Here is a 21,557-nt window from a genome sequence, read left to right as displayed (position 1 = left end):
ATTCTACCTGGCCAGATGCCACTTGGCCTGGTCTCTGAAGAGCTAACAAACCTGAGTCAGGGGAGTCCCTCTATTTTCCAGTTCCAGCTGTGAGAGGCCATGTCAGATCCCATTCTCGAGGAAGCATGAGCCTCCCTGGGCTACATGGTGGACATCTGTCCTTCTGACCACCGTTCATTCACTCTTCCTCTACTGATAACAGTGAATTTCCTTAGGGGACCATCATTTCCCTCTCTAGGTCAAGTCATTTGGCTCATCCAGTCTCTACAGTGACTGCCCATCATTAATTCAAGGGAAAAACATCTCCTACTCTGGTCCAATCAAAGTGACTCCTGGGATTTGTGTATGAAGGGACTAGGAAAGGCAGTTTCTTTTACTGCTAGATTTGAGTCTGAATTTCTAGAATTTCTGGCAGCCATCTGACCACCCTACACCATCCTGAGAGGAAAACCATCACACCCAAAGAGAGAGCTGAGAGATGGAGAGTTATCCTTGCTGAACGCCTTGTTCAAGCCACACCTGAAGTCAACACACACATTATCAATTAATCACCTCATTTTGCTTAAGCCAATTTGAAAGATCTTTTCTGTAACAACCAAAGATTTTTGATGCCCCTTTTTCTGGGAGGAAAAAAAATGGAGATTAATGTACCATGTTACTCACCCATCCTTCTGAACTCAGATCAGAAGAATTCAAACCAGAGTGGTGCATTTCCCTCCACCACCCTTCTCAGCACTCATCCGTGCCTCAACCCTAGAGGCATCTGTCCGTCTCTACTCATCTCTCTCTTCCCTGAATGATCTCTTCATTCTGCCTTCACAGGGGGTTGTCTTGCTTTTTTCTGTAACGTGCTACTGAGATTGGTTTCCTCACAGAGTCTGACAGTCACAGCTGCCATGACCCAGACTCCAGACATGACAAGTTGCCACCAATAATAATGGGTTGTCATTAAGCTGCTGCAGTGAGAAGAAAAAGCATACAGGTCACACTCATGAAGATTCCATCTCTGGCTGTTATACATAGGAATAAACTGAAGGAGGCAGCTTTATTCTGGGGGAAAAGAGGGAGTCTGGTGCTTCCCTTTAAATCCCACTAGGAGCAGCTCTAGGTAAATCAGAGTCAAGAATGTCATCTTCAGGGCCAGGGATTTAGCTCAGTGGTTCTGCCACCTGCCTCACAAGTGCAAGGACCCTAGTTCGATCCCTGGGACCAAAAAAAAAAGTCATCTTCAAAAATGACCCATTCTTGGAAAATGTCTACAAGCACCTGGTAAGCCCAGCCTCCAGGGGAAATCACTGCTCTCTTGTGCACCTGTGGTCACCTTACTAAGGGACAGACACTGGCACGGGTAGAGAATGAGTCCAAGTCTTGGTCTTAGTGACTGTAGGCAAAAATCCTTTAGTATATCCGGAGCTCAATTTTCTCATTTTTAAAATGGAGGGAATTTTAGTTCCTACTTTCAAGAGGTTGTTGTGATGAAGATAATTCATGTTTTGCTCTTAGCACACACAGAGATCACTAAGATTGCTATGATTGCTGTGGCTGTTGTCATCATAAAAGAATCAACTACACTGATCACAAGAGAGAAAAAAAACAACAAAACACCACAACCCATCAGCACAGCACTAATGCAAGTACAAACAGTTCCCTCGTGGCTCTTTCCCATGTGTCCTAAATGTCACATCTGTGCCGGCACCACTGCAGAGGAGTTCCTGTCATGTGCCAGGTGCCAGGATAAAAGCAGCGGAAGACACGCTGGCGTTAAAACTTAAAGTGCTAAACTGAAAGTCCTGCTTCCTAGCAACCCCCGGTGTCTTGGGCAAACGGGGATGACCTACCCATCAGAGCAGGGCAACTGATGCTCACATCCATCTTCAGGGAAGGTGTTCTGCTCCAGGGAAGGAAGTGGAGATAGTTGCCTCTCAGTCTTTAAAGAGCACGGCAATCACCTGTGGCTACCGTTAAAATGCACATTCAGGGGTTGGGACACTGCTACCAGTGAAGCAGAACTTAGCCATATCACGGCAGGGAAGAGGGGGGTGTGACAAAATGGCCGCCTGACACCCTCGCCGCCATCTTTCCTTCAGGCCTCCCCGACTGAGACAGCCATGTGTCACAGCCTGTCGGTCTCTACCATCTCACCCAACAAAGCACCTTTGGAGAGAAGCTGTGAGTCAGAACCCACTGTGTGGGAGAAAAGCAATAACAGCCACCCTGGGGTGAGAACCTCACTCCTGGGAGAGAACAAGAGCCCCTGAGGATCAAGAAGCATGTGGACAGGTGGCTGACAGGCAGCCCCTAGGCAGCTGCCGTGAGAATCACGAGCCCCCAGCAAACACACCTGCCCTTCTTGCTGGTGGCCAGGATGCTGCCAAACTCAAGCAAGTCTTCAGTCTCTGTTTTCTCACCTACAGGAAGGACAGGGTTCTCTATTTGCCTGGAAGAGTGCAGGGTCATCTGTGACAAGGCAATGACCCAGAGCTCCAGGAACTGCTAAGTGGGGACCAGCACCTGAGCCCACATGGAAATAGCCAGAGTGCTATGTCCTCTCTCCTCTCCACTGATGCAGCTGAATACAGTGTCTAGACAGCTACTGTTGATCTCATCTTCAAGTATTTTAAGTGCCTATTTCAATACACCTGTCTCTGTGCAACCTTTCTGCAATAACACCCAGCCGGGCTCCCGCTACACGGGACAGCTCAGAACATGTGTACTGAAGGCATAAGTACATGGATAGAGGGAGGAAGAACAGGAGGAAGGAAGATGTGTCCGTGGGTGGGTGGGTGGATGGATGGATGGAGAGTGAACGAAGCTGTGGCTTGTGAGAAAGTAAGGCGTGAATAGATAAAACAAAGAGAATGACAGAGCTGGGGCACATCATGGAGTTCAGAGCGGAGCTATAAATGAGAGCCGAAAGCCGCGGGGACTGGGGTGTGAGAGGAGGAAGCACAGGGACAATACTGAGGGCAGCGTGGGAGTCCCTTGCTACCCAAATCATCCAATCTGAAGGTGGAAATGAATCCGTCACGTGGAGGGGCTGGGCCGATGTCCTCGTTGCCTGAATTCTTGCCACTGGTCCTCAGGGCCACAGGCCGCAAACGCATTCAGGCTGAGTGTGCTCCGTCTTTAGCCATGTGCCGTGGGCGTGGACCCAGGGCACTGCGGATCCAGGGGCGAATCGTCTGCCTTCCTCATCCTCAACTCAACTCACCCTCAAGCGCAGCCCTCTTCTCTGCTCTTCCCCTCCACTACAGAGCTTCAGCCAAGCAGCCAGGCGAACAAGGCTCCAGAGCATGTGGTCACATTTATGTAACACTCCCAGAACAGGCAAACCCATAGAAACAGAGAGCACATTCCTGATTCCCAAGGGCTGGGGCACAGGGAATGGGGAGATGCTGCTCATGGATACAGGGTTTCCATTTAGGGCGATCAAAAAGCTCCACAGCTACAAAGTGGTGGCACTTGGGTAACAATGTGAATGTATTTAACGCCACTGAATTGGATTCTTTTAAATTGCTAAAACAATAAATTACATATTATGTGTATTTTCCCACAATAGAAAAAAATAGCAAGACAGAAAAAGCAAGCAGGAATTGCAGCCAAGAGGGAGGCTCCTCCCGGGAGGGCTCGTTCCTACCGCAGGTGTAAAGGGGCCTCAGGGAGACCTTGAACCTCACGGTCACCTAAGGCACTGACACAGACAGAAGGAAGAAGCTCTGCCGGCCAGGGAGGGAGGAGGCTGCCATTCACCAGCTGGTACCCAAGACCCCACACCTCACTGTTCCTCCCAGGCGTCTGAAGCCCCCAAGAAGCTCTGCAGCCATCACTCTCACCCCTGACCTCACAGAACCCACAAGTGAGTGGGCCGTGGCAACAGCCTCCTGTCCACGGGCTGTAACTCCAGTCTCCAGGGGGAGGCACACAGTTTCCGGGATGCGGCACACCTGGGTCCAAATCCAGCTTCGCCACACTCTACCCCTCCGGCCTGAAGAAAGGGCCTCACCCTGGTGAAGCCTCCACTTCCTTGCCTGTAAAGCCATCACCACAAATCTCACAGATTAAATGAACTCATGTACAGGAGCTGTTATCTACAAATGAGTTGTTAAAGTGCACACCAGCCACTTTCCCCACATTATTTCATTTACTCTTAGTGCCACCCCGGAAGCAGGCAGTGCTGACGTAGAAATAAATTCATTTGAACCTTGTGACATTCCAGAGCCCCTGTTCACTCTTCACCCCTAGAAATCCACACCCTGCCCTATCAATACTTTATCTGTTTGGCCCCCTTCCTTGTCCAGACGGTGGCCGGACATTTGCCCACATTCAAGACCACCTGAAAATCCTCCTCCCCAGGCCCACTACTGGCCATCACTTCTTTCTCTAACATAAATACAGCTACTGCAGAAAAAGTGAGCCCTGTGACGCCAGGAGACTTAGCAACCTTTTGCTTGAGCATAATATCCTGCTTTCTAATTACTTCCTCGCTGAAGCTAAAAAAATCATGGATGTTCCTGTAACTTATACAGACACAGGTGATTTATGAACATTAGCTTTCCTCATCTCTGCTACCCTTGGAGACCAGCAGACTAAACAGAGAATACCATCAGCCCCTTTAACAGAGCAACACGAAATTGTCATGTGCATATTTGTATGTGTGCTCATGCGTGCATACAAAAAAAAACATTAAGATTTGTCCCGTCCAGCGAGTGCCAGCCCAACTTGCCTAGCTAGACCCATCTGAAGCTCAAAGGAGGACCGACTAGTTGTGACCAGACTTTGCCATCGCAATTGACCTCCGAGTTACAAGAGGATTTAGGAACATAAACGAGAAGTGGAGAGGGAGAGATTTCAACAGAAAAATGGATGGTTTGAGTGTTTTTCTGAGAAGTGACATAAAAAAGGGAAATTGGATGTCAGCCTCTGAAAAGGGTTCCAAATTACTACATGAAAGAAGAAGAACACAATCGGTGATACTCTGTTTGCCTTTGCACTCAGCCCCAGGGCCTCCCCCGGTCATCAGAACACTCAGAGTCGGGGCCGGGCAGAAGCCCTGGGCAGCTGATGTGCCCATCCACCCTGGCTTGCCTTGTCTTCTCCAGTGTGGCTGAGATCAGAGGACTCGGGGGCCACCCACTGACCTCCTAGGCCCAGCAGTGCCCTTCAGCCTTCAGTGTTGCAGACTGGCCTCGAAGCTACGACTCTGGGAAGTCAGCAGGCAGCTCTCTTTCTCTCCATTCTACACAGGAGTGGCTGAAGACCAGAGGCTGGAGGGTGGGGGTAACTGCCCTCCGAGACCCAGCCAAGGTGGGAGCACAGAGCTCACCCTGCCCGCAGCTTCATCCAGTAGTGCTGAGAAACCTGGCTAAAGAAGGCTAAGAAGCCACAGGAACCCAGAGGCAGGGGACACCCACAAACCCACAGAAGGAAGGCGAAGTTCAGAGCCAGAGAGCCCTGAGTTGCCTCCGAATGGAGGAAGCCAGACACAGGCTGCAAAGTTCTGCCGATAGTGCGTCACACGGAAAACGGTGTGCAGAGCCACAGGGGTATGAGGTGGAGGTGTGCACTGGAAATGGGGCCCAGTGGATGCAAGGGAAGCACAGCAAAATGTAAAGGCTGGGGAAGCCAGGGGCTGAGGGAAGCAGGCAGGGCTCAAATCAACGCCTGTCTGGCTCGTGACGTAAAGCACCCCTCATCTTTACGCCCCATAGAATCCATATTGCTTCCTTACTGTGCTTATTATTTCTGGTCTGGCTCTTAGGTTCCTTATCCAGGGAATCCAGGCTTGGTGAGGCCTGGGATATTGTTGTTTGTTCACTGAGAAATCCCAAGTGTATAATAGAGCCAGCCACGGAGCAGAGCTTGGCGCTTACATTTGAGGAGTTGAATTGGAGACATTCGAGTTGGTGCCCAAAGTTGGGGGGACAAAGTCAGGCGAGAAGAAAGGGAGACAGGGAGAGAGGGAGGAGGGTAGAAAATGGAGGCGTGAGGGAGGAGAGAGAGGGAGGAACAGAATGAAGGAAAGAGGGGTGCTAAGGTTTTCTGGGGTCCACAAGAAGAAGCTGTGGAGGGACATGAAGTAGACTTGGCCGCCTGGACTGACATCTGCCCTCTGGAAAGGCGGCTCTGGCACCAGTGTGGAGAATGGCTGGGGATGGGGGACGGGCAAAGGAAGGAAGAGCCAGGAAAGAAGCCACCAAAGCATCCCAGGCGCCAGGGAGACTTGCATGGCATAGAATCGTGGCGGTACCCACGAGGAAGAGAAGAAGGGTTCAAGAGGTGTTTGAGAGGCCAGTTCAGCTGGCCTTGGCACCCAGTGGAAGGTCGGCTGGGCATTGGGTGTGGAAGAGAGCAAGAACCTGAGGAGGACGAAGAGATGAAAGAAGGTGTCACTTATGAGAGTGGAGAACAAGGTAGGGCCTTACTTTCTTCCTCTGTATTATAACCTGGCACTGAACTCCATATCGAACATAGAGCACGAGCTCGGCAAAGGTTCAGTGAGTTAATGAGTGAACAAGGGCAGGGGAGAAAGTATAAGGAGGGCATATTCAAGAGCTTTCCCTTTACTGGTACACAATACCTCACAACTACAACGTAAAGGAGAGGCTTATTTTGGCTCACAGTTTGAGGTTTGAGGCCATGGCTTCCTGGCTTCAGGGTAAGAATACTATGGTGAAAAGGCCTGGCAGAAGAAAACCTCTCACCTCATGGGAGCCAGGAAGTAGAGAAAGAAAGGAGTGGCTGAGGACAGAGATGCAGCTTCTAAAGGCCCACCTCCAGGGACCTGCCAGTTCCAACCAGGAACCACCTCCTCCCAGCACATTTAGCTGATGAGTAGTACATTGCCATCAATGCACTGACAAATGTCACGCCCCCATGTTCCACTCACCTTCCAAAAGCCCCACCTCCGAACACAGGAGTCTTTGGGGGACCTTCTAGATCTAAGCCACAACACAGGGAAAGAGAAAATACACACAGAATTTAGGGGAGAGCTGAGTGCTTGTGAGGCCTCCACGCAGGGAGCCAGGCAGGGAGCGGGACATGCAAGTCACAGACCGGGAAAGAAGCTGGTCTGGAGTTTGGGATTTAGGACTTCTCATCTGCAGGGGGTGGCTGGTCACTGTGAGTGTGGGACTAGAAAGGTCTCGCGAGCTTGGAGGAACAATGCGCTGAAAGAAAGAATGCATAGGAAGAGGCACCGAGAAATGCAGAAGGCAGGGGAGTATCAGGACTTCGGGAGGGTGGAAGGTAGCTGGTACTTAGGAAGGCAAAGGCAAAGACTGCTGCAAGATACAGGGGGAGGGCGCTGCAGGCTTCAGTGCAAGGGGAAGGGGAGGAAGCCACGCCCCCAAGGGATGTGAAAGAGTGAAAGAAGACCGCGGAGGGAGGCTGGTACCTCTGAACCACGCCACTTATCTTCTCAAAGAAACTAATGCCCCAAACACACGATGTCCTAAAATCACCCTGGACACACTAATGGCAGATGAAGTGCACACCTTTCCTCTTTGTTTAATTCCGACATGCATGCTCGCATGATCCCTCCAGGGCCGAGGTTCACCCTGGACAGCCCAGCTTCTTTGCAGAGAAAGCGTAAGACCCCACTGTGAATGAATCCCACCAGAACAGAGAGAAAGCCAAGGTGGGCTTGGCACACAGCGGTAAGATGGGGACGACCGGCAGCCTCGTGACGCTCTCTGGAGTCGGGGTGGCTGCTCCTCCCAGCTTACACTCTGCGTTTTCTCCCGCTGGTGTCTCCTCCAGGGTCTGGTCCAGAGCCCTCGGGATCGATCAGCACAGGGAACAGAACTTGCTAAGAACCTGTCTCCGTGTGTGATGGGGGAGTGGGGAGGGCCCCTCGAACACTCAGCTCACTGAGAGCTGCAAGGTGCCACGGTTCCAAGGCTCACACAAGACGGTGACTAGACCGCCCCTGGCAGAGAACCTCAGGGTCCTCCGTCTTCTTAACCCTTCACAAGCGAAACTTTCAGGCCACAAATGAGATGTGCAACAATATCACCAGCTCAAAAGAAAAGTTAGGATTTTGATGATCCCTCTTCCTCTAAATGAAGCTATCTATCCAGTGCTCAAATGGACTCAATACTCAGAGGAAAAATGAATCAGTCACAAGAGTGAGGTTGTGTGCTGACATCTGGAATCCAGTGACAATCGCAGCTCTCCTCTCTCCAGGCCAACGTCCTGTTTGTTCACTGCACCAAGGAACGACAAGTTTGAAATGAGTGGTGTGTTGCTGGCTCCAGGGTTATTAGGCAAATTGTGACTGGTCCTGTGGCTTCCCTTCCCCAAGTCCGTGACATACTTGTTCTGCGGGCCATCTGGTTGAGGTTTGGTGTCATCCCTGTACACACTCAGGAAACCCTTGCAGCCTATACTGCCTCAGTCCAGGTGAGGGTTTCACCTTCTCAACAGCGTGAACTCACCTCCACCTCAGAGCCAACCATGCAGTGTCAAACAGGCAGACTACTACCTGGAGATGCCAGTAAAGCCTGGGCCCTGCTTCTACAGAAATCAGTTTCAAGCCACATCCATACCTTTTCTTTTTCCCGTCCAGCTGCAATGGCCCATCAGTCTGCTTGTGTTCACCACAGGGCCTTTGCTCATACTCTTCCATGTTCTTTGGAATGTTCCTTCAGCCTAGCTCCTGATTTTCATCTCATTGCTAAATCACCCATTTCTAAAACTGTCTTCCATAACATCCTGGATTAGGCAACTGTCCTTCTTTCTGTGGTCCTCCTTGTATTTTCATAGCACCTAAGGTAGTTATTAAGGAACATTTATTTGTAAGCCTTTTTCATGAGTGTGTGTGTCCCACACTAAAACAAATGCTCCATCAAAAAGAGGGCTGTGTGGTGCCCCATTTTTTTTTTAAGACTGAGTGTTGCTAAGGTACTGAGTTGCTCAGGCTCGGCTTCAACTTGTGATCCTCCTGCCTCAGCCTCCCATTAAAGGTATGTGCCAGCATACTCAAGATATTAGCTTGTCTTGAATGAAGTTGGGAGTCTTGTCTGAGTGTATTGGGGTGAGTGAAGCTCCTCAGAGGACAACCACATTAGGGGAGACATTACTCGACACCATCTGCCTACCTCTAAGTTTGAAGTTAGAAGTTTCAGCCAGGAAACTGTGAGGCTGTGTGATCTTTGGGTGGAACTGCCCAGAGGCTGGCACATTCTGCTGACCAAGTTCTGCTTGCTACCATCATGCCTCCACCCCTTACAGTTGTTTGCATTATCTTGGGAGGTTTGGTTGCTCTAACTCCTGATCAAGCTACAAAACTGAGCCAGCTATGGTGGGGCACCCCTGTAATCCCAGAACTGCGGGAGAATGCAGCAGGAGGATCACAAGTTCAAGCCTGGCCTAGGGAAATCTGTGACTTAGCAAGACCCTATGGGAAGGGTGGAGGGGGTGAAGGGAGGGCTGGGGAATGGGGAAAAAATAAGAAGTAAGTTTGTTGTGGAAAGGTACAGGATCCCAATGATGAATGTAACTGTACTGTATACCTAAAATGTACCAATAAACTTAATTTTTATAAAAGGGGGCTGGGGAATATAGCTCAGTGCTAATTCCCTGGGCTCAATACCCAGGACTGCCGGACAGGGGGTGTGGGGGATGCAAAACTCTTCCCATGGGCTCGACAGTGCTGCTACCAGGGGAGAATGGAGATTTATGCCCAGTAGTTCAAGTGCAACAGACCAAGAGTAGTCGACACCAAAGTGAGTTGTTTGAAAATAGCCCCTTTTCTTATATGCTTGGTTATTTAATAAAAGGGGGCTGGGGAATGCAGCTCAGTGCTAATTCCCTGGGCTCAATACCCAGGACTGCCGGACAGGGGGTGTGGGGGATGCAAAACTCTTCCCATGGGCTCGACAGTGCTGCTACCAGGGGAGAATGGAGATTTATGCCCAGTAGTTCAAGTGCAACAGACCAAGAGTAGTCGACACCAAAGTGAGTTGTTTGAAAATAGCCCCTTTTCTTATATGCTTGGTTATTTGTCATTTTTTTTTCTTCTTGTTTTGTGCTTGAAGAAATTTCAAACTTCTGCTAATAAGCAACACAACAATCACATTTAAAGGAGAAGTGAATAGAAATCAGGCTCTTGAAGGTTCCGCGAAAGTCCTAATTCTACCATATATGAACCACCTCTCTTGGGAAAGTCACTTCCTCTCACAGATGCTCACAGCGCGTTAGCTTCTTCCTGAGAAGGACAAATAGTACAATCCTTCCCAAACACTAGAACTACAAGAAGAAGCAGATGTCGTGTGTCACCGCACCACGTCTTTCTTTAATTAATTCACTTATTTCTCCTACTCTTTACCCATCTCTGCTCCAGGGCCTATGTAAAGGCTGGGAACCCAGTGGTGGCAAAAAGCAGCCATACATCTTGTGCCCACAGAACTTATGGCATGCATGGGGGAGACAAGCATTAATCACATAGCCACACAGATGTAAAATTGCTACTGATACTTTCACTTTGCAGGGAGATTGTACTTTAGGAACCTACAATTGGATAGACTGAATTACCCAGATGGTCAGAGACTTCCCTGAAGAAGGGCATACTGGGGCAGGAGTTATGTAGGCAAAGAGGAGAGGAAAGGGTTCTTCTTGTGAAACAGGAGCTTCATATGCAAAGGCCCTGTGGCAAGAAGCAAGTGTGATGGTCTGAAAGGAAGCCACTGAGGCAAGGTAGGAGAGACCAGTTTTCTGCTTATAAAACAAGGTTTTATTCCTTTACACCAGAGAAAAGGCCATTACTTTTCTCTCACCTCTCAGTTGCCTAGGAATCTTTTCACAGTTTCTAATCCCTTTCGATAATTCTCTGGCTGCTAATCAGAGAAAAGGTGCTAATTACCTTATTAGCATGCCTGCTTTTCTGTGATCTCAAAATGCTCCAAACTTCCTCTCCCCTGGGAATACTCTTGCCTGTCACTCTGGCCCTGTGACAGAGTGCCTCAGGCCTGTTCTTAGCTAGGACTCGAGGACCTACCTGGTGCCAGACCGTAGTTTTGCTCAGGGAAGATGAGGAAAGGGAGCTGCCCGGGGTCAGCACAGAAAGGGTGCATCTGGGACCCAAGTACCACATTGCTTTCCTTGCAGAGCCGGCCTGCCCCTCACCCTTTCCCCAGGCTAGAAGCAACCAGGGCTTCACTTCACAAAGCACCTTGGCAGTCAGGTCCAGAGATAATAGCATCCATTAAGGAATTCTCTCTTTTAATGCTTTTCCTTATGAAAACTCCATCACTTCAAAGGACTTTATCAAGGCCAAGACCACAGTCCACTGCTGCCTTCAGCACACTCTGGGAAATGAAGCAAACACAGAATCTGAGTAGCTGTTTCCTAGAGAGGGGGATTTCGGAAATGGTGCCTTCCAGACCCCCAGAAGCAACAGGCATCAGTGGCACAAAGAGCCCTCAAAGGACAGGTGTCTTGTTTTCCCTATGTGCAGTGCACACTCATGGTCTGTGCTCTCACGCCAGGAAGCAAGCGGGGGTGCACTGCATGAGGAGCCCAGCTGTGCCATCTCCAGGCTGGCTGGCTGAGGGCAAGTTGCTTAGCCTCTCTGAACCCAGTTTCTTCCTCCATAAACAGAGAGAGAGTAACTGTATCTTCTGCGTGAGAAACTGAGGATTAGCTAGCAATGGGTGGCAATGGCATGCGACAAACTCCCACTTTCTTCAGTCCCCACTCTAACTGCAAGGTCTGTCATTAGTCCACCCTGAACTTAATACCAGCCCATCCTCCTGGAATGCCGGCTCAGCACAGGCCACGACCCACTGACTGATCAGGGCAATGTCAGATCTCTAAACCCATCCCTGTCGGCAAAAAGTCTGTGATTTCCTGAACATCCACTGACTACCCTGCGCCCTTAACAACGATCACACACACGCGCACGCATGCGCACGCGCGCAGACGCAGACGGGCCCCCAGGCATACAAGTGTGGCCACTTCCACGACTCCGCCCATTGATTCTACCGTACAGAAGGCCTGAAGAGGAGCTCAGGAATCTGTATTTCGAAGATAAGAGTCTGAAGCCCGTGGCCCTCACGGTGGCCCCGGGACAGACCCAGAGAATGGAGGCAACTTGCCAAAGGGACCGTGAGCTGGCGAGAAGGTTCACTCTGTGCTACATCTCAGCTGTGCGTGTCAGCCTTCGGACCAGCATTCCAGATACTGGGAAGGGGCACAAAGCAAAGCCTGCGCGGCGTCCTACCTCCAGCTCCCCCGAGCCACATACCGTAAATGCTAACTACACACAAAAGCATTGACTGCCCGGACGGACTCTTAAGTCCGTAGCAGCGCACGCTCGCTCCCTGCTGCCTCCCCGTGCCAGGCCTCCAGGAGGTGTTCAATAAATATTTGTGGGTTGGATAAATGAGTGCATGCAAATAGAGGAGGTGGGATGGAAAAGGCACAAAACGAGCAGAATGGGTGCTAATTTATGTTACTACAGACAAATGTTCAGCTTCTGCCCCATCACACAAATTTCTCCAATCATTTTTTTCCCTCCAGACACTGAAAAACTGCTAGAAGCCCCTGAGCAGGTGTGCTCTGTCTCGACACTTCCCCATAATACTTACTTCCGCTCACGTGTTTGGTTTTGAGACTCACAGGGACAGGTAACCACGTGGACCAGAGGATTAGGCTGGAGTAGCGTTTACCTGCCACCCTGAAAGTGGCCCCAGATCACTCCCGTGGCTCTTGAAAACATCTCCCACTTCCTAAGAGATAAAGCGATGAACATTATCTTCCTACATCTGAGCTGTCCCCATCTTTCACTCCTGAATCAAATTACTGACTCTGCATCTCCTCTCGTCTCCGTTCCTCTTCCCCTGCATGCCTCCCCACCTGTAAGAGTTCATAACGGGCTTGCAGGGTCTACCCAGGTATGAAAATCAAATTCCGGCCCTCTGAATCCCTTCGACGCTTTTGCAGAGTAAGACTTGTCAGTATTTGAATGTACGACCCAAGCTCCCTGTGAGAGGTCTGTCTGAACGTCTCACCTGGATGATGTATTCCTGAACTCCCTGCTTCAATTTGCTACACAGGATTTCTGCTCCACTAAAGCAAGGAACCCCAGAAATCTGTGGCGAGCTGCTGGGAGCATTCTTATAGTGTTCTGCTTTTTACTAATTATAAGAAAGTAGCACATGGCAACGCTTCGTTAAAGGCACATGATCCAGCAACGTCAGGGACCTAAGGTGAAAAAAGTGCATGTGACTTTTTCTGGGTCGGCCATGCGGAGGCCACTGCTGCCTTCAGGTAGCTCAGGTAGGAGACAGCAGACCTTAGTAGCAAAGAATACACATAGGAGAGGCTGGATAAATGGTGTCCGTGGTGGACATTTATAGACATCTGTTGAATGAAATGGATTCCAGTCGTTGAGTTTATAGAAACAGGAAAAAATTACACCAAAAAGATGATACAATTTTGCCTGTATACTGTGATCGTAACTATATTAAACAAAGAAATCGCAAATACAACACAGAAAATAATATAAAAAAGGTAATACACCTAAAAATATGAACAGTACCAGTCCTCGGATGGTAGCACATGGTTGCCCTTGTGTTTTCTCATGCTTTTCTGTATTTCTCAAATTTTCTACAAAGAACTTGGGCTCCTTTGTTAGGGAAAAATCAATTAACTTTAAGAATAGGGCCAAGACAGCCTGGGCATGTAAGAATAACACATGCTTTAGCGTTAACTAGACCTCCTGCCCCTTATTAAATGTATCATCTGGGTAACATCCTTGGTCTTCATTTCTCAATCTACAGGCCAGAACCAACAATACTTACCATTCAAGTGAGCTATGGTTGTTTTCACTTACATGAGGTAACACATGTAAACTGCTCAGCACTGCAGTGCCTGGTATACAGTAAGATTGTTTTACAAGCACTTGGTTTTGTACTTAGTTATTGAATGGCCCTTCATTAAGCTGTGACAATGTACCAGGAACTGCTATCACCAACGCTGTGGGACATTACTAGACAGAGATGCTTGACACTGTTCAGTCCAATGGAAGTCACCTTGTCCAGACTGGGAATTCATCTGAGGATACGGAGTTACTGACAGAATGCAGAAGTAAAGAATCTGTATAACAGCTAAAATCATGGATGAACTTCAAAAGCAGTGTATGAAAGCAAAGCCAAGATCCATGAAAGCATCCACTCCGAACACAACAGAACGGAAATTTCATAGGAAGTTCATGAACACATGAGCTAATCCTTGGGAAGTGAACTCAGAGCACTAGTTGTGTTGGAAAGGGAACCTTTAAATGTTCCCCTTCTTGATCCAGGTGGTAGTCATGGGACCGTGCACTTGTGGTTCATGCCTTAGCATATGTGAGATTTATAGCTTCATAAAGCATTCTTGAAACATAAATAGAAGGTTTTCAGACAATTCCTGCAGATTTACTAACACTCAGTCTAAATATGTACATTTACAGAGAACATACTATTTAAAGTCATCCATTGAACGGATATTTACTCTTACATCAGTCAGTTTTCTGTTCCTGAAGGAAAATATCTGACATACACAACTGAAAGGAGAAAAGGTTTGTTTTGGCTCAAAAAAGTTAGTTTTTCAAATGGTTATGCTGATTGTATGTTGCAGGATGTAATTTTTTCAAGTGATTATTTAATCACTAGCCAATGCTGCCTTCATCAGCTTTGTGTGGCTGGGACAAAATTCCTGGCATACACAACTTGAAGGAGGATGAGTTTTTTTGTTGTTGGTGGTGGTTTTTTGTTTTTTGGGGGTTTTTTTGTTTTGTTTTTTTGTTGTTGTTGTTTTTGGCTCTCTGTTTCAGACATTTCAGTCCATGGTTACCAGTTCCAAGGCATAAATGTCATGGAGGAAGGGAATAGCAGAGGAAAGCTGTTCAAATCAAGTATCTGGGAAGCAGAGAGCAGGGGAAGTGCCAGAGAAGAAGGGGCCAGGGACCAGACAGAGTCCCCAAGGTCAAGCTGTAGTCCACCCAGACTATCAGGATTAACCATCACGCCTGTACACATACTTTGTGCCAGGCCTGGTTCAGGGCACTAGAACACAGCGATGACGAATGAAACTCTGCCCTCATGGCATCTGCTATGCTCCAGACGTGGAACTACATCTTGGTAAAGAGAGGGAGTGCTTGCATGGGAGAAGAGGAAGAACTCACGGTCAAGTGGGGAGATGGTCACAACAGCATTACCACACTGCTGAGAATTCTGCATCTGTTATGCAAATAAAAACAACCACCGTAAAATCCTCTTGAATGGTAATGTCATTAGTTCTAGTGTATAAATCAGGAAAATAAAACTCAGAAGCTATCTATTAAGCCTAGATGATACGATTAATTAGGGATGAAGTGGCTGGCACTGAAACACAGAGTAAGAGTTGCGATGGGGCAAGTAGATGTCCTTGGTGCCCAGAGGAAAGGGCCCTGGGGTCCAAGTGCGAATCTGATAGGTCTCCAAGAAAGCACAGCAGGGTCTGAGAGACGAAGGACGGAGAAGCCAAGCTTGCCCGGTGTCAGACACGTGCAAAGGCAAAACTGCACGAGCTTATGGGGAGGCCCAAGGGACCACAGGAAGCGCCACACTAGGGAGCCCACAGGAAGCCACAGGAGTGTGGTTTTGAAACCCGTGGGCCAGATCTAGATCCACCAAGTGACGGATACCTGACCCCGGGCAATTCTGCAGCCATGGGTTCCTCTTCCAGAACATGGGACCCACGTTAAGCTTCCCTGAAGGTTCTTGTGAGACCGACTATGAGGCGTTAGCTTTCTACCGCTGCTGTACCACACTGTCACACACTCGGTGGAGGCATAAATAATAGCCATTTATTATTTGACACTCCTATAGTTCCTATAGTTCCTTTCCGGAGGCTCTAGACGACAGTCCACTCCCTCGTCTTTGCAGCTTCGACACGTCACCTGCAGTCCCTGGCAGGTCACCCCTTCCTTCATCCTCAAAGCTGGCACATTTGGCAGCTTGACTGCCCTGCTGTCTTCCTTCTTTCTCCGAACAACACCCTGGAAGAGCTCCCTGCTTCTAAGGATTTATGGAAGTAAATTAAGTCCACTTGGCTGATCCAGGATAATCTCTCCATTTCAAGCTCCTAAGCCTTCACCATACTCTCAGAGTCCCCCTTTCCATGTAAAGCAACATTCACAGAGTCCAGAAGTTAAGACACAGACGTCTCTGGGGGTGTCTCTGGGGAATCATTATTCTTCCTGCCACACACATATTAGCACAACCTGGCTCATGCCATGTGCTTATTAATGGTTCATCACGAGGATGTTCCAATTGTTACTCTTGCATCCTTCTCAGTAATGTGAGAAGGAAGGGTCAAGACCTTTGGTGCCAGGAGGCTTGCAGATGTGAGCCAAATTAGTCGTGAACCCCTAGAATGCCCATATCTTGAGAAACTACTCCAAAAGAAAACTTCATAGCACATGAAGACTTCCTCACTAAATACCATCAGTTGCACACTTGTATGCTGTAAGAACAAGCAGCTTGGTGCTTCCACATTTCCGTACCAACAGCCAGAACAGATTCTTGTCTTGTCCCTTCATGTTGTATCGACCAGCTGGCCGGGTCTGACTCATAAATGCCGATAGCCTGATGGTGGGTGAAGGGAAACTTTGCAAACAACTCCAGGCAACCGGTGGGACAGAACCAGAAATGCTCCTGGGAGTTGCTTCTACTTTATGCAAAGTTAGGTAGGCTGGAAAGCCAGGAGATTGAATACAAAGCACATTCAGATAGCTACAGAAGAGAGACTCTGTAGATGGCAAGTAAGCTTCCTATCTCCCCTCCGAAGCAGAAACTACAACAGCCTATGATGCCTCTCAACAATTTTGCCACAACACAGTGGGAAGTATGCAGCACTCTGTTTGGAACACGCAACTACCAGGAGTCCTTAGGTGGCTGCCCCTTACCTCCTTTGCATTTTATCAGAGGCGGGCGGGAGGGCTGGTTTACCTGGTCCTTTATGTTTCTGGCTCTCTCCATGCCTTGTTCACTCTTTTGGGTAAATTTTGATGGTAACTGTTACCTAGCCCCTCTCTAGGTTCAGTTTCTCTCTCCTTTGTCTTTGCAATTGCTCAAACTGTAGAGTTACCAATAGAGGCAGAAGCTGCTTTTAGTAAGATTCCCCTTTGTTTGTAATAAAGCCCACCTTTTCCGTGCCCAGAAGCTGCTTTTCCTTGCACTTCCTCCCACACTTGATGTGACTCAGGCTCTCCAAGAGCACAGATCATGTGAAGTAGTCACCAGTCAACCTCTACTGTCTGGTCGTTGTCTGGCACACAACTGGAATCTAGTGAAAACTACTGAATTAAAGAATGAATGAGCTGACAGAGAATAACTGACAATCAGGATTGCAACCAAGCCCAGTGTTTAGACTCTAAAGCGGGAGTGGACAATCTATGGCCCATGGGCCACGTCTGTCTTCTATGCTCGGGGCATAACCACACTCTTTCCTGAGCATATTTTCTGTGGGTGCATTTGCAGGGTAACAGTAGTCTTAAGTGGCCTCTTGGTCTGCTAAGCCTAGAATCTTTACTATCAGACCCTCTGCATAAAACATTTGCCAGTTTCTGCTCTTGCAGTATCTTCTGGTAGCTCATCAGAATAATCTCGGGCCTTTTTAACTAGAGACCTTCCTAGGCCCAGATTCTGAATTTTGCATTTAACTAGTTTCTCAAGGTTTTAGAAGCTCTGCCCTAAAAGAAAAGTGATACAATTTCATAAATACAGGATTGCAGACATTCATGTTACACCCAAATCCCTCGAAAGCCTCACTGAAACAGACTGGCAAGCCTTGGCCCAGAGTTTCTGACTCAGACTGACTGTATAGTCCTGGGGGCCTGCACTGTTTAGTTACATTCCAAGTGATGCTGACACAGATCATACCTTGAGAGTCACAGACGAGGGCTGCCCGATGCCCATCACTAGTTAAAAGTCACACGTGTTCTATATGCTGGCAATAGACTGTGGGTTGAGCAGACCCAACATTTTGAACGTTAGGATGAATTCTTCTTGCAACTCTGTGTCACTAAAGAATATGAATTGGGTGGAGAGGGTGAAGGGAGGGCAGGGGTATGGGGAAAAAAATGAGAACCAAGATCTGTCATGTAAAGGTACAAGATCCCAAGGATGAATGTGACTGTACTGTGAACCTAAAAAGTACCAATAAACTCAATGAGAAAAAGAACATGAATTATAAGTGCATTAAAAGGCCAAAGTAGTGAAATGTTAGAAGAAAAGAACTTTGTGACTGACTAAAATTCTTTTATTTAATGTTTCATTGCTCTGAAACTGACCCTCATCTATTACCTTACTTAAACTCCACAGCAAATCTGTAAGGAGGTATTATTACAGCAACATGATTCTCATTTTTGTCTTACAGGAGAAAATAATGAGGATGAAAAGGACTGAGGCTAAATCCAAGTCCATCTCTCTTCCACTTCTCTACTGGTTTGATGATCTCTCTAAGGTTTATCTTGCTTCCTTCTTTCTTTCTTCTGTTTATCTCTGCTTTGCCTCTATCGACTTACAGTTGGCCTCAAACATGCCCAAGTCTTTCCTTCCAAAAAATGAATGGCTTCTCCTAAAAATGCAATCCCTTACCTTCCTGTTTTGCCAAAGAGCAGAGAGCCTACCATCTACAAGATGGCCATCTGTCTACTCTCCAACTTCCACTCTGTCTTCAACTCCCCATTAGTTCTTCTGAGTCCCATGCCAAGAAACTCTTGTTCTATGCCAGTACTGTCCCATAAAGCTACAACGCAAGCCATCCAGGCAATGTAACCATTTCTAGTAACCATGTTTAAAGCGGCAGAGGAAAACAAGTTGAAAGTAATTTTAATTATGTAACTTCAACCCACTATCCCAATATATTTTCATTTTATGTACATCTAACATAAAACTTATTAATGAATGTTTTATATTCTTTTTTATGTTTAGTCTAAACTCTACTATGAATTTTACATTTACAGCATATTAAGTTCAGACACACCAAGTGCTCAGTAGCCACACTGATAAGCTTCCCTTCTGTTACACAGTACAGGTCTCCAGGGCCAAGAAAATCTTTTGGAAGTCCGGTCCAATGGGCCTTTTGTGGACCTGGTGCTACCTAATATTTCTTAGGCTAACTGTAGCTTCTTTTTTCTCCTTGACACAGTCTCCATCATTGTTTTCTGAAGGAATTGTTTTTTCCCTTGTCCTTTTACTATATCACTGATCATTTATTATGAGGACCTCTTCCTTCACATACCTCTTAAAGAGTTGGTTTTTCCCCCAAGGTTGCATCATCCATCTTTCACACTCCTCTTTCACACACATCATTTACCTGTACTTGTAAACTGCTGTTTATGGGTTACATTAGATGGTTTCCAAATTCATATTTCTAGAACTGATCATTCTAAAGATTTTCTATATGAAAATGATGTTCGAGGTACCGCATAAGCCAATGGTGCTCAACAATCTCTACAAATGATCTTACATTCGCCATTCAAATGTGTTGAGTGAGCACAGCAGTGGTTCTCAACCAGCTGGGATCATGCCCACCAGGAGACATTTGGCAATGACTGCAAAAATACTTAGTTGTGAAAACTGATGCTTGGGGTGAGGCTGGCATATAGTAGGTAAAGTTGAGGGATGCTGTAAAAACATTCCAGAGTTCACCAGAAAACTCTCCACAGAAAGAATTATCCTGCACAAAATATTAAGGGTCCCACTGTGAGAAACCACCTTTGGCAGTACCAGGAGCACACGGAAGACTAATGGGATATCCATTCTTGGACCTCTTCCAGACTTACTGAGTTAGAACTTTCTGGAGTTTGGCCCAAGACTGGTGCTTCAACCTGCTCTGCAGGTAAGAAGTTTAAAAGTCTCTACTCTAGGTGGAGCGAACCTTGACATCAAAGGCACCCGCTGGGTTCTTGTTCTGAGCCAAACACCAGGACAATGGAAACAGAAAAAGAAGCTCCAGTCCAGTTTGAATAAGCACATGACCTCAGCATTCAGGATCCAACCCCTGGACCTGCAGATGAATCATCTAAATTTATGTTTCTCCTTGATTAGCACTGTTTCAGAGGAACCTGATCCGTAAAGTTCATGGCCTAAACTTAAGCAATGAGTATTTGATGTGGAACCTGATTCTTAGTCCTGGGCTCAGAGCTTATTTCTTCAAGTTTAAATCTAGGAAGAAGAGTGGCGTTTGGGGCTTCGCTCACCAGAGAGTCTGGCACAGAGACTAATGCGGGAAAATCCTCCAGCCTTTTCATCTTATTAAGCTTAGGTTATATTTTAAGAATTTATTTTAAAAATTGCTCTTGAGATACGTGGATAAAGATATAAGCTGAAAAAGAGGGCTTGAGGATTGTTTAGATTCACTCAGGGGCTAAGGAGCCTAAGACAGAATTCACTTAGAGGGAAACCGGATATGGAATCTAGCTCTGGTTCTGCCTCAATGGACCGTGAATGTAACAAACATTATTCCAGTTAAAGAAATATTTATCATCATCTCCGATAAGGCAGGCATGAAGCCAAATTGTGAGGACATAAAAAAATAAGGCAGGAAAAACCCCAATCTCAAGGAAATTACAAGCTGAGAAACTTTCACAGGGAAACATCAGATATGGTCCTTTTTCCTAAAAAACTCAGATTAGTTGGTGAAAAAGACAAGTAGATCTCATGCATGCAGAGTAAGGCAGCAAACGCTAAAGTATGTACAGAATACTATGGAATAATGGAAAGTTCCCTTACCCTGGGAGATATAGGCTTTCTGAGAGGGCAAGGGGTTACACAGATATTTACTTACTAGCCCTAATTAGCCTATGACAAGCTACACATGTTTAATGTAATGCATAGTGCCCTCACCTTAACGATTTAGATTTTTGTGTGTGTGGTACCACAGATGGAACGAACACAGAACTTTCACACTGAGATACAGACTCAACTTTTTAATTTATATTTTTAATTTGAAGACTAGGTCTCTCAAAGTCTCTAAGTTGCTCACATTGGGTTCATATTTTTTATCCTATTTCAGCCTCCCAGGATGCTATTATAGGTGTGTGCCACCACAGGCTCAATTTGATCCTTTTATTTCTATTTCTTGCCTAATTGCTATGGCTAAGTTTACTAATATTATGTTGAATCAAATAGCTAGAGTATGCAGCCTTGACTTCTTTCTGATCTTAAAGAAAAGTTTTCACTAGTCATCAAATACGATGCTATCGGTGGTCTTATATGTGGCCATACTTATGTGGAGTTACAGTCTTTCGATACACAATTTGACCAAAATTTTATCACAAAAGACTGTTAAATTGTGTCAAATATTTATTCGCATCTATTAAGATGAACATGTGAATGTAACTGTACTGTATCCCTAAATGTACCAATAAACTCAATTAAAAAAAAAAAAGATGAACATAAGATTACTGACATTTAGAAATGGGAGGAAAGGAGCTAAAGGTGTAGGGAAGGTGTGATACGTAGGGGAAGAACAAAAAGGGAAACGAAAAAAATGTGAGAGCATGAAAAGATGAAAATAAAAAGTTT

The 21,557-nt window shown here is 46.9% G+C and overlaps 1 protein-coding gene across 1 annotated transcript in view; it reads right to left on the bottom strand.

Annotated features, from left to right (window-relative positions):
* Grin2a (glutamate ionotropic receptor NMDA type subunit 2A) overlaps nt 1-21,557 on the bottom strand; it is a 381,170-nt gene that overhangs the window by 175,016 nt on the left and 184,597 nt on the right. The window lies entirely within an intron of this gene.

Source organism: Fukomys damarensis, unplaced genomic scaffold (genome assembly GCF_012274545.1).
Source record: "Fukomys damarensis isolate Sample0158 unplaced genomic scaffold, DMR_v1.0_HiC HiC_scaffold_34, whole genome shotgun sequence".
Lineage (NCBI taxonomy): Eukaryota > Metazoa > Chordata > Mammalia > Rodentia > Bathyergidae > Fukomys > Fukomys damarensis.
The sequence above is the reverse complement of the archived record's forward strand: the minus strand, read 5'-3'. Positions and strand labels throughout refer to the sequence as shown.